General features: G+C 35.1%; 1 non-coding gene across 1 annotated transcript; it reads left to right on the forward strand.

Annotated features, from left to right (window-relative positions):
- Positions 1-12,308: 12,308 nt before the first annotated feature.
- Positions 12,309-12,415, forward strand: LOC128295049 (small nucleolar RNA R71). Its single transcript, XR_008285356.1, has one exon. It is a non-coding gene; the product is annotated as a small nucleolar RNA R71 (small nucleolar RNA).
- Positions 12,416-13,790: the final 1,375 nt, after the last annotated feature.

Below are 13,790 nucleotides of genomic sequence, written 5' to 3' on the forward strand. Positions count from 1 at the left end.
CTCGGGAGTGTCAAAGTCGAAGTTGCCCACACTATCAAAGCCCTTTTGGTACTCTTTTGGTTGAACCTTGATAATTGCATGTATAGGACTGCCCTTTGTTGTTAGTCAAGTACTTTTGGTAATGTATATATTTGGATAGCCATGCGAAAATGGCTTATATATATTTTGAGCATAGCATTATAATCATTTTGTATATTGTTCATTGAGTGGTATGGAAATGCTTGGTAATGATTAGCCATTGGAATGGTTAATCACGATCATTTTGGTGCTTTGTATGACAAATGGCTAGTTGATCCATGGAAAACCATGAAATAGGTAAAGCCTACCTTAAAATAGATCTTGACAAAGAAGAAGTGAAGTGAATTTGAAAAATCACTAAAAATAGTAGGAATGGAATTAATTAGTGAATAAATTATGTAATTTAACCTTGATGAGTCTATTTTCATATGAAAGTAACGAAACGATCATATGAGCCGTATTTTATGAGATGTTTAAGTTTTCGTGAAACAGGGCCAGAGCGATTTTTGGATCCCCTATTCTGACTTTGGAAATTCACTATAAATTAATCAGAGATAATTAGAAGTCATGCCCTATATTTACAGATTCCTTTTCGAGTCTAGTTTCTTTAGAAACAAACGGCATAAGTATTGAAGCCCTGTACAGGGAGATATCTAAGTTTTAATGCATGAAGGTCGAGTAGTCGAACCTGAAACAGGGAGACTTTAACTAATAAACTGTCTTGATTGGCTGACCAAAAATTCTAGAAAAATTTGAAGATAGATGTATGAGTCTAGTTTCAGGAAAAATTACAAAATCAGTTTTGAGCTTGAAACTCGAGATATGATTTTTAAAGTGACTGTGATGCAGTTAACCAGCTTGTCTGAAATTTTAAAAATGAACTGTGTAAGTCAATGAATTAAGTCCGTTAACACCTCGATTCGACTTCGGCAACAGCCTCAGGTACGGGGCATTATAATTGTCGTCCATGAACTCCTCCGTATACAGCCCTAGTGCAATTCCAAACTCCCGTATGCTCAACTGGCGCACTAGACCACCAAGGCAGAACTGGATCTTTCTAGGATCGTCGAAGTTTTTCATGACAACTTGGAGATGGAAGGTCAAGTATAGTTCCATCGTGAGCTCAAGGTATGTCGGCTCGATGATCTTAAAGAAGAGCTCGTATGGTTCTGTCGTCAGGAGGGCTCAGACCGCATCAGCCATTTGAATTTGTTCAAGTGCAACCGAGTCGATGTAGTGGCCCACACCTAGTGGTCGGGCCCGTAATATCCGAAATAGCTCCTCTTGGGGTCCCAAGAGGAACTCGAGGAAAGGGTGACAGATCTCAGCGGTAGGACCCGAGGGTGACAGATCTCACCTGTATTGAAAAGTCGAAGTTCAGCCAATACGCCCCAAAAATAGTATGGAGAAACAAAACTAAATAGGAATATTTCATGAGACTTACGCACTAGATGAAGAGAACAAAACTAAAACACTAATGAAAATATATCAAGTTATTAAAATAGGACTATGAGAATTCTAATGCATGAATGTACGTGGGTAAACATAAAATCCATGGAAACAAGAAAAATGGATGAATGTCGTATGCACAATGGCAATATTCTTTAATGACAAGCATGAGTATTTCTATTATTCTACTATTAATATTCATTTAAGATAGTCAAATGGATCAGAGAAATCATGAAATAGGAAAAATATTTAAAGAAAATAGAGACAAAAGAGTAAACAAACGCAAAAGGAAGAAGCTTGCGTCGTCAGAAATAGTGTTGTAGGCAGCGCACGGGCATGGTAGGTAGGGCGTGTGGAGTTGCAACGGCTAGGGTTAGGGATTTTTGGGGAGGGCGATGATGAATAGTGAGGGGTTTACATAGATTTTGGGGCACACATCCGTGGGGCACGCCTGTATGCCCTAATTTTTGCTCGTGTGTTTCGTAATTTTTAAATTTAGGCGCGTCTGACATTCACCCCACGCCCGTGTTCCTTGGGCACACGGCCGTGTTGCACGGCCGTGTCTTGGTTCGTTCGCTTCTCCCACACCCGTGTATGATAGCCGACGCCCGTGTTAGTTTGATAGTGTCGACCACGGGTGAATGGCACGGGCATGTTAAATTCTCAGTTTCAACCATGGTTTCAAGGTACGGGCATGTCTCACACCAGTGTTATTTTGACAGTTTCGCCCACGGCCATGTCATATGGCTGTGGCAACTTATCGCATCCCGTGTTGGGGAAAAATTTTTGCCCTGTTTTCACACGGTCGTATCGCACAGCCGTGTCTCCTCCTGTGGTGTGAGCACGGCCTAAGGCACGCTCGTGTGCCTGGCTGTGTGGATGGGAAAACCTTATGTTTCAAGACTCAGTTAGTAGGTTATATATGGAAAACTAGAATTTAAATAAATCATTACTGTTAGTGCTCGGGTTGCCTCCCGAGAAGCGCTTATTTATAGTCTAAGCTTGACTTACCTGTTTGGTGTGTGATCATGGTGGCTCGAGGAGTTTACACTCCTCATCCCTGCTATCAACTTTATTAATATAAGGTTTAAGACGAGCATTGTTTACCTTAAAAGTTTCGAATTTGGGGTGAATTACCTTGACTGTACCATATGGGAAAATATTGAATACCGTGAGAGGAATTTCTTCATTAGGTTCAAAAGTGGTAATGCGAGGATCTACTGCATCTAGTAGTACTTTGTCTCCAACCTTAAGTTGATTTGGTGATGTATTGAGCTCGTCCTAGCTCGATTTCAGTTTATCGGGTGTTCCGGTTTCTGTGTCAGCCATTCATCTAGTTCATCAATTTGTAGCCTTCGTTCTTCATAGATTGGTCCTTTGTTGTTACTTGAACATGGCTCGTGCAGGTTCTTCAAACTTATTTCCTGCAAAGTAGGTTGCACCACATGGTTAGTTATAGTAGAATGACTTATACAACCACCTTCAATTTTCGATGTGTTACTCGAATTATGAGCTTGAAGGGTGATTATTTTGTCTCCCACACAAAGTGTGAGTTCACCTGTGCCAACATCAATTATTGTTCTAGCGGTTGCTAAAAAGGGCCTCCTTAAAATTAAAGGAACGTTACTATCCTCTTCTATGTCTAGAACAACGAAATCAACTAGGAATATAAATTTGTCAATTTTAACGAGTACATCTTCAATAATCCCCTTAGGAAATTTGATTGTTTTATCGGCTAATTGAATACTCATCCTAGTTTGTTTGGGTTTCCCAAGACCTAGTTGTTTAAACATTTTGTAAGCCATGACATTGATACTAGCACCTAAATCAGCAAAAGCATTATTAACATCTAGGCTACCAATTAAACAAGGAATCGTAAAACTCCTTGGATCTTTTAATTTGTTGGCAAGCTTATTCTGCAGTATGGCTGAGCAAACTGCATTCAGCTCCACATGTGACGCCTCATCCAACTTCCGCTTATTTGTTAGATGCTCCTTAAGAATTTGACTGCATTTGACATCTACGAAAGAGCTTCAATAAACGATAAGTTAATATGTAACTTCTTTAAAAATTTAACGATTTTACCGAATTGTTCTTTTGTACGATCTTTCCTTGTCAAGTTTGGGTATGGCACACGAGGTTTGTATTCTTTACTTACAGGTTTCTGGTCATTGTGGTCCACCTCGCCCTTACCTTTACTTACCACTGTTTCTTGCCTCGGTTCTGGTTCAGGTGCAACTAACTGTGACAGTCCTAATTTGACCCTAGTCGGAAAGTGGTTTCGGAACCACAAAACCGAGTCACAAAAAAAATTAACCGTTATATTCTATGCTTATTATATGTGAAAATGCATGTGTGAAAGTTTCATGCTTTGATTTTGTCATTTGTATGTGAAATTTATTAAATAGGACTTATATGAGACATTTTGAAATATGATAGGTTATTTTTGTAGAGGCCAAATAATTGATGGTGTAAATAAGTGGATTTGCATGTCAAATATCCCACTTTAGTTATAGTGGCCGGCCATGATAATGATGGTAAGTAAAATATGTGTTGTATAATAATATTATATGGTAATGGTTTAATTTATGAAATAAAAAAATTACAATTAAGTAAATTAAGAAAGGATAATAGAAAAACAAAATAAAAACAAAATGTTGGTTTCATCTTCTTCCTTAGTAGCCGAACTTTAAAGGAGAAAAGGGGATATAGCATTCGGCCATCTTAAGCTTAAAACAAGGTTAGTAATTCATGTTAGATTTTGAAATTTTAGCTTATTTTAAGTTAGTAACTAAGTTCCTTACTTAGCCCATGTTAAAATTTTGGATTTGGGTGGTGAATGGAGCATTCGACCATGGTTGTTAATGAAGATATTTGATTATTTTCTTTATGTTTTGATGAATAAATGTTAATGAGTGAAGTTTGAACTAGTTAAAAATTTAATTTGATAGTATTTATATGCGTAATAGTCGAACTTGGACTTGTTTAGTTACTTGAATAAATGTTTTGTAGTTAAATGCTAAAATGTGAGTATTACCGTTTAGATGATTCAAAAAGAATAGGGTAGATGTTTGAATGTCTAAAGGTTCGGTATTGTACATGAATTCTAATGGGATGATTTTGTAAATTCCAAATGAGCTATAGGAGTTCGACAATGGCTTAATTTTCATGTTTAAATTTGGTTATATCCTATCATGGTTGGAGTTATTTTGATATGTATAGTATAAGGTATGTATGATTTGTGTTTTGGTTGCATAACTATATTTGGTTAATGATATGAATAAATTATAAATAGCTTTAAGTAAGCTTGATATATGGACAATGGATATATTTGGATTGAGATTATGCTTAAGTGAAATTATAGATATGTGATGAAACTGATTGGTGATATACATGTTTAAATAATATGAATGCAAAGAGTTGTGAAATAGTAAATTGTAGTAAATCTGCTTGGGATAACAGCTGTAATGTGATTTTGGAAAATCACCATAAATTGTGAGAGTGGACTTAGAAGCTGAATAAACTATTTAATTAAAGCTTAATGAGTCTAGTTTCAAATGAAATCAACGAGAACATATTTTGACTTCTGTACAATTAGAAATTTTATTCGTAGTAAAGGGTGGTCAGATTAGTCAAACAGTGAAACAGGGGAAAATTTAAGAAAAATCTGCTATTTATTGACCAAACTAAAAATTCTGAAAATTTTATGGATAAAATATATATGAGTCTATTTTCAGGGAAATTTTACGGCAATTGATTTGGAGTTTCGTAGCTCCAGTTATAAATAATTTGGTGACTGTTGCTCAGGAAGACAGCTTATTGTGAATTTGTGATTATGTGGTAAACATTGATAAAAATTTATTAATGAGTTGCTTAATGTTTTCTTATAAACTTACTATGATCTATATGTGTGAAAGTCGAATATATATATTATATTTCTGAAGTAATGCTTGAATAGTCGAATAATGACTAGTTTAAAATTTTTGAATTTAAGCTCAAGAGCAAAGAGGGTCGAAGTTGGATAGGGGAAAAGAGAAAGTAATTGAGTAGCCTTTCCGCAACCGTTCAAGTATATCCAAGGTAAGTTTTGAATAGTCACATTTAGTACGTAATTGATAATGTCTTGATATGTGTATGATAACTGTACTGCGATCTATTGAATCTATTTGAATGTAGTTGATTGACAAATAATTTATGTTTAAGTCTTAAAGCCGAGTAGACATTAGAAGTTAAGCTTGGAAAGTAAAATGGACATATATTCATATGTATGTTATTGAGCCAAAAGTTATATGAATGGTGCCCATGTTATGCTATTATTCGAAGGGAATAAATGAACTATGATTGTGAGATGTTATGTGAATTGAATTTTCTTGCGATTAAGTATGCATGATATTCAGTGATGTTTATCCGGACTTAGGGTCCGTAGGCTATGTGATGGAATTATATCCGGACTTAGGGTCCGCAGGCTATGTGCTGGAATTATATCCGGACTTAAGGTCCGCAGGCTATGTGCTGGAATTATAACCGGACTTAAGGTCCGCAGGCTACGTGCTAGAAATAAGTCCGGGCTAAAATCCCGCAGGCTTCGAGCTGGTATTATACCGGGTTTAAATTTCCATAGGCTTGTGCTGGTAATTAGTTTCAAGTCCTAAGACCTGACAGGCTTAATGCCTGTAAGTTAAGTAAGATTACGATATTGAATGTTCACAGTAAACCATCGTCGAGTAAGTACTATACATTTAAGATGTTCAGGTACGTATTACTTACTCATCGGTGAATTGATTTCGAAGTGAATCATTAGCATCAAAGAAGAATATATATATAAATATGATTGATGGTTATATTTACGAATATGAGAATGATCTAATCGGTCATGGTATATTTGTATAAGAATTATATGTTAAAATTTCTTTATGTTCTCATGTACATTCAGTCAATGATTTTTTGAATTATTAGTATTAAAGAATGATACTTAAGTGTGAATGATTGTTATATCTACGAGTAAAACAATGACCTATTTGGTCACATTTTGTTAATATATGAGATTATTTGATTTAAATGCATCGTATGAATTTTAAGTAGAAGAAAAATATGTGCTGAGAAATCTATGTATATGTTTGTGTGTATTCGGCCATGAACTAATTTGAATTGAGAATAAGTATGTTTAAACAAATGTTTCGATTTTCGATAAGTCTTTAATTGCTTGTGATGCTTAAAACTTACTAAGCTTTGAAAGCTTATTCTGATCTTTAATTCTCTGTTTTATAGATTGTTGATTTTGGCCACCGACTCAGGGATCGTCAACAGTTCATCACACTATCTATCTTTTTGGTACAGTTATATTTTGGACTCGATATGCCATGTATAGGTCAGGCTGATGATAACGATGTTTTGAAATTGTAAATATTTTGGGCCATACGAAAATGGTGTATAAATTAAATATCAGTATGTATTTTAGTTCGATCTCTGTTTATGTTTATTGACAATGTAAATGAGATAAATAAATGTTTAGTTGGGTAATACCTCTTAGCCTTAATCCGGCGATCGGATTCGGGTTAGGGGTGTTACATTTTATTGGTATCAGAGCACGGTTTAGTCGATTCTAGGACTAACGTAGCGTATATGAGTCTAGCTATACATGCTATATAGTGTTAATACGATAGTGTGATGATTTCTGACAGTTAAAAGTGTGTTTTTATATAGTAATGGATCTCGATCCCGATCGAGCAGTAGCTGATGATGTAGAGAGTGTAGCACCTGCTCCCGCACACGGGACAGCACCGATGGACTCTCAACCTATTGCGAGCAATCAAAATGACGAGGCTGGACAAGCCTTTTATAATGTGATGAATGATTGGTTTAACCAATACATTCAAACTAATGCGGTTGCTCCACAACCCCCACTTCCGACAAATACACCCCATGCACCCACGATACCTCCGGTAATTGATCAGATGAAGTTGAATAAGCCCCCGGTTGACAGAATTCGAAAGTAGGAGGCTACTAAATTTAAAGCTACAGACAGTGATGATGTCGAGCAAGCTAAATTTTGGTTGGACAACACTATTCGAGTACTCGATGAACTATCTCGCACACCCGATGAATGCCTGAAATGTGCTATATCTTTGCTACGTGATTCTGCCTATTATTGGTGGAATACATTGGTTTCTGTTTTACCCCGAGAGCGGGTGACGTGGGAGTTCTTCCTAACTGAATTCCAGAAAAAGTATATCAGTCAGAGGTTCATCGATCAGAAACGGAAAGAATTTCTTGAACTTAAACAGGGTTCCATGTCGATTCGATTATGAAGCAAGTTCATCAGACTTAGTAGATATGCTCGGGAATGTGTATCGTTTGAGGCTATTATGTGTAAACGCTTCGAGGACGGGCTAAATGAAGTTATTAAAATGTTTGTTGGCATTCTTGAAATCAGAGAGTTCGTAGTACTTGTTGAGCGAGCTTGAAAAGCCAAGGAGCTTAGTAAAGAGAAAAGGAAAGCTGATGTTGGAGCTGGAGAGTTTCATAAAAGATCTTCGGGAAAGCCTTTTCAGCAATCATCGAAGAAATTTTGATATGATTCAGGCCGATCTAAGAGAACTTTGGGCTTTTCCAGACGAGACTGTAATCGACCTCCTATGAGTACGGGAGCCACTTCAGTTGCCAGTGTTGGAAATAATCGTCGGGATAGGACCGAGTGCAAGTTTTATGGAAAATGGCATTCGGGGAGTTGTAGATTTCATGATCACTCCTGTTATAGATGCGGATCATCCGACCACTTCATCAAAGACTGCCCGAGGTTGCCAGTCCTAATTTGACCCTAGTCGGAAAGTGGTTCCGGAACCACAAAATCGAGTCACAAAAATAATTAACCGTTATATTCTATGCTTATTATATGTGAAAATGCATCTGTGAAAGTTTCATGCTTTGATTTTGTCATTTGTATGTGAAATTTATTAAATAGGACTTATATGAGACATTTTGAAATATGATAGGTTATTTTTGTAGAGGCCAAATAATTGATGGTGTAAATAAGTGGATTTGCATGTCAAATATCCCACTTTAGTTATAGTGGCGACCATGATAATGATGGTAAGTAAAATATGTGTTGTATAATAATATTATATGGTAATGGTTTAATTTATGAAATAAAAAATTAAAATTAAGTAAATTAAGAAAGGATAATAGAAAACAAAATAAAAACAAAATGTTGGTTTCATCTTCTTTCTTAGTAGCCGAACTTTAAAGGAGAAAAGGGGATATAGCATTCGGCCATCTTAAGCTTAAAACAAGGTTAGTAATTCATGTTAGATTTTGAAATTTTAGCTTATTTTAAGTTAGTAACTAAGTTCCTTACTTAGCCCATGTTAAAATTTTGGATTTGGGTGGTGAATGGAGCATTCGGCCATGGTTGTTAATGAAGAGATTTGATTATTTTCTTTATGTTTTGATGAATAAATGTTGATGAGTGAAGTTTGAACTAGTTAAAAATTTAATTTGATAGTATTTATATGTGTAATAGCCGAACTTGGACTTGTTTAGTTACTTGAATAAATGTTTTGTAGTTAAATGCTAAAATGTGAGTATTGCCATTTAGATGATTTAAAAAGAATAGGTAGATGTTTGAATGTCTAAAGGTTCGGTATTGTACATGAATTCTAATGGTATGATTTTGTAAATGCTGAATGAGCTATAGGAGTTCGAAAATGGCTTAATTTTCATGTTTAAATTCGGTTATATCCGATCATGGTTGGAGTTATTTTGATATGTATAGTATATGGTATGTATGATTTGTGTTTTGGTTGCATAACTATATTTGGTTAATGATATGAATAAATTATAAATAGCTTTAAGTAAGCTTGATATATGGACAATGGATATATTTGGATTAAGATTATGCTTAAGTGAAATTATAGATATGTGATGAAATTGATTGGTGATATACATGTTTAAATAATATGAATGCAAAGAGTTGTGAAATAGTAAATTGTAGTAAATCAGCTTGGGATAGCAGCTGTAATGTGATTTTGGAAAATCACCATAAATTGTGAGAGTGGACTTAGAAGCTGAATAAACTATGTAATTAAAGCTTAATGAGTCTAGTTTCAAATGAAACCAACAAGAACATATTTTGACTTCTGTACAATTAGAAATTTGATTCGTAGTAAAGGGTGGTCAGATTAGTCAAACAGTGAAATAGGGGAAACTTTAAGAAAAATATGTTATTGATTGGACAAACTAAAAATTCTGAAAATTTTATGGATAAAAGATATATGACTCTATTTTCAGGGAAATTTTACGGCAATTGATTTGGAGTTTCGTAGCTCCAGTTATAAATAATTTGGTGATTGTTGCTCAGGATGACAGCTTATTGTGAATTTGTGATTATGTGGTAAACATTGATAAAAATTTGTTAATGAGTTGCTTAATGTTTTCTTATAAACTTACTATGATCTATATGTGTATAAGTCAAATATATATATTATATTTCTGAAGTAATGCTTGAATAGTCGAATAATGACTAGTTTAAAATTTTTGAATTTAAGCTCAAGAGCAAAGAGGGTCGAAGTTGGATAGGGAAAAGAGAAAGTAATTGAGTAGCCTTTCCGCAACCGTTCAAGTATATCCGAGGTAAGTTTTGAATAGTCGTATTTAGCACGTAATTGATAATGTCTTGATATGTGTATTGATAACTGTACTGCAATCTATTGAATCTATTTGAATATAGTTGATTGACAAATAATTTATGTTTAAGGCTTAAAGCCGAGTAGACATTAGAAGTTAAGCTTGGAAAGTAAAATGGACATATATTCTTATGTATGTTATTGAGCCAAAAGTTATATGAATGGTGCCCATGTTATGCTATTATTCGAAGGGAATAAATGAACTATGATTGTGAGATGTTATGTGAATTGAATTTTCTTGCGATTAAGTATGCATGATATTCAGTGATGTTTATCCGGACTTAGGGTCCGTAGGCTATGTGCTGGAATTATATCCGGACTTAGGGTCCGCAGGCTATGTGCTAGAATTATATCCGGACTTAAGGTCCACAGGTTACGTGCTGGAAATATGTCCAGGCTAAAGTCCTGCAAGCTTCGAGCTGGTATTATACCGGGTTTAAATTTCCATAGGCTTGTACAGGTAATTAGTTTCAAGTCCTAAGACCTGACAGGCTTAATACCAGTAAGTTAAGTAAGATTACGATATTGAATGTTCGCAGTAAACCATCATCGAGTAAGTACTATACATTTAAGATGTTCAGGTACGTATTACTTACTCATCGGTGAATTGATTTCGAAGTGAATCATTAGCATCAAAGAAGAATATATATAAATATGATTGATGGTTATATTTGTGAATATGAGAATGATTTAATCGGTCATGGTATATTTGTATATGAATTATATGTTAAAATTTTTTTATGTACTCATGTACATTCAGTCAATGATTTTGTGAATTATTAGTATTAAAGAATGATACTTAAGTGTGAATGATTGTTATATCTACGAGTAAAACAATGACCTATTCGGTCAAATGTTATTAATATATGAGATTATTTGATTTAAATGCATCGTATGAATTTTAAGTAGAAGAAAAATATGTGCTGAGAAATCTATGTATATGTTTATGTGTATTCGGCCATGAAGTAATTTGAATTGAGAATAAGTATGTTTAAACAAATGTTTCGATTTTCGATAAGTCTTTAATTGTTTATGATGCTTAAAACTTACTAAGCTTTAAAAGCTTATTCTGTTCTTTATTTCTTTGTTTTATAGATTGTTGATTTTGGCCACCGACTCAGGGATCGTCAGCAGTTCATCACACTATCGATCTTTTTGGTACAGTTATATTTTAAACTCGATATGGCATGTATAGGTTAGGCTGATGATAATGATGTTTTGAAATTGTAAATATTTTGGGCCATACGAAAATGGCGCATAACTTAAATATCAGTATGTATTTCAGTTCGATCTCAATTTATGTTTATTGACAATGTGAATGAGATAAATAAATGTTTAGTTAGGTAATACCTCTTAGCCTTAATCCGGCGATCGGATCCGGGTTAGGGGTGTTACACTAACCCTTCCTCATCTTGAATAGTAATTGCATTGATTTGCTACCTTGGGTTAGATTCAGTGTTACTTGACAGGCTACCTTGTGGTCGTTTAGATATCAATTTAGCAAGTTGACCTATCTGAGTTTTAAGCCCTTAGATCGATGCTTGTTGATTTTTATGTGCTGTCTCAGTATTCTGAAAATGAGTTTCTAACACCGAGATGAATTTTGTTAGCATATCCTCAAGGTTCGGCTTTTTCTCTTGTTGGTAGGGTAGTTGTTGGAAGCTTGGAGGTGGTGGTGGTTACTGGTTCCCTTGGCCTCCCCAAGAGAAATTTGGGTGGTTCCTCCAACCTGCGTTGTAAGTATTACTATAAGGATTATTTTGAGATTGAGGATTATTACCCTTGTAATTTAACTGCTCGTTCTCCATGTTGTGGCCATAGGGTGGGTATTCTGAATTGCTTGATCCACCTCCACTTGCTTCGCACTACATTACTGGGTAAACCTGTGAAGAACTAAGAAAACCGTCAATTTTTTTATTCAAAAGTTCTACCTGATTGGAGAGCATGGTGACTGAATCGACGTTAAAAATGCCAACTAATTTTGTTGGCTTTATCCTCATGACTTGCCACTGATAATTATTCAGTGACATCTCTTCTATAAATTCATAAGCATCCTCAGGTGTCTTATTATTGATAGTTCCGCCGTTGGCTGCGTCGATCATCTGTGGAGTCGAAGGATTCAGGCCATTGTGGAACGTTTGAACCTGTAGCCAGAGTGGTAACCCTTGGTGAGGGCACCTTCTCAACAGATCCTTGTATCTCTCCCATGCATCGTAGAGTGTTTCTAAATCCATTTGCACAAAAGAGGAGATATCATTACGTAATTTGGTTGTTTTAGCTGGCGAAAAATATTTTAGTAAAAACGTTTTGGTCATTTGTTCCCAAGTAGTGATTGACCCTCGTGGTAATGAGTTCAACCACTATTTACCCTTATTCCTCAATGAAAAATGGAATCAACCGAAGGCGAATGGCATCATCAGAAACGCCATTGATTTTAAAAGTGTCGCAAAACTCTAAGAAATTTTCCAAGTGAGTGTTGGGATCCCCATCCCACAAACCATCAAACTGAACAAAATGTTGGATCATTTGAATGGTGTTAAGTTTCAGTTCAAAATTATTTGCAGCAATAGCAGGCCTAACTATGCTCAATTCAGTTCCTGTTAAAGAAGGTTTAGCATAATCATACATAGTACCCAGAGTAGGATTCTGATTAGTAGCAATCGCAGGAGGTAGCGGATTTTCTTGGTTTTCAGCCATCTCCTCGGTTGTGGTTGAAATATCGTCCTCTTACTCTTCCTTTGTGTATCTTAAGCTTCGCCTTATTTCTCTTCGATTTTTACGAACTTTGCGATCGATCTCACTATTAAACAGTAATGGTCCTGACAGGTTTCTTCTGGTCATAAACTAGAAAAACCTGTAAGAAGAAAATAAATGAAGAATTAGAAAATAAAATAAAAATTTAAATTGCAATAAAAGTAAAATGGCTAAAGTAATAAAACTCGAGTGTTCCTAATATCCTAGTTCCCCAGCAATGGTGCCAAAAACTTGATACATGATATTTATGATAGGTTTTAAAAATTTATAATTAATCGTTCTTGAAACTAACTATTATCACGATAAAGGCAAGTGTACCTATCAAACAGTAGTATAGCTTTAGCAAGACCAGATTGTCGAACCCAAAGGAACCAAAAGTACTAGTAATTACTTTCTTTTTATTATCTAGCCTAAAAATTAAGAGGTTTGGTTATCTAAACTAATTACTAAACTAAGAATGCACAGAAAGAAAATTTGGGAAAATACTTTGTAGAAAATTCGATTGATTAAGACAGTACCTAAGGAAAAATCCACCTAGACTTCACTTGTCATTTGACGCTGAATCAGATGATTTATTGATTTGACTTGATCCGTAGAAATCCCTAAGTTATATTATTATCTCTCTCGAAACTAATAGCATCTAACCTTAGGTTGATTAATTGAAATCTCTTTCTAATTAACGCCCTAGTGTTGCATTAACTCGATCGATGAATCCCCTTATTAGGTTTCACCCTAATTTGGCAAAATCTTATCACCCTATCTCTAGGCGTGCAATCAACTCTGCTTAATTATGACAAATTTACTCTTAGACAAGGTCTATTCCTCCTCTAAATAAGAGCATTAACTTGAATCAATATCCTGGAATATTAAAACAAGAATTAAGAATAC

The sequence above is a fragment of the Gossypium arboreum genome, chromosome 6 (genome assembly GCF_025698485.1).
Source record: "Gossypium arboreum isolate Shixiya-1 chromosome 6, ASM2569848v2, whole genome shotgun sequence".
NCBI classification, from domain to species: domain Eukaryota; kingdom Viridiplantae; phylum Streptophyta; class Magnoliopsida; order Malvales; family Malvaceae; genus Gossypium; species Gossypium arboreum.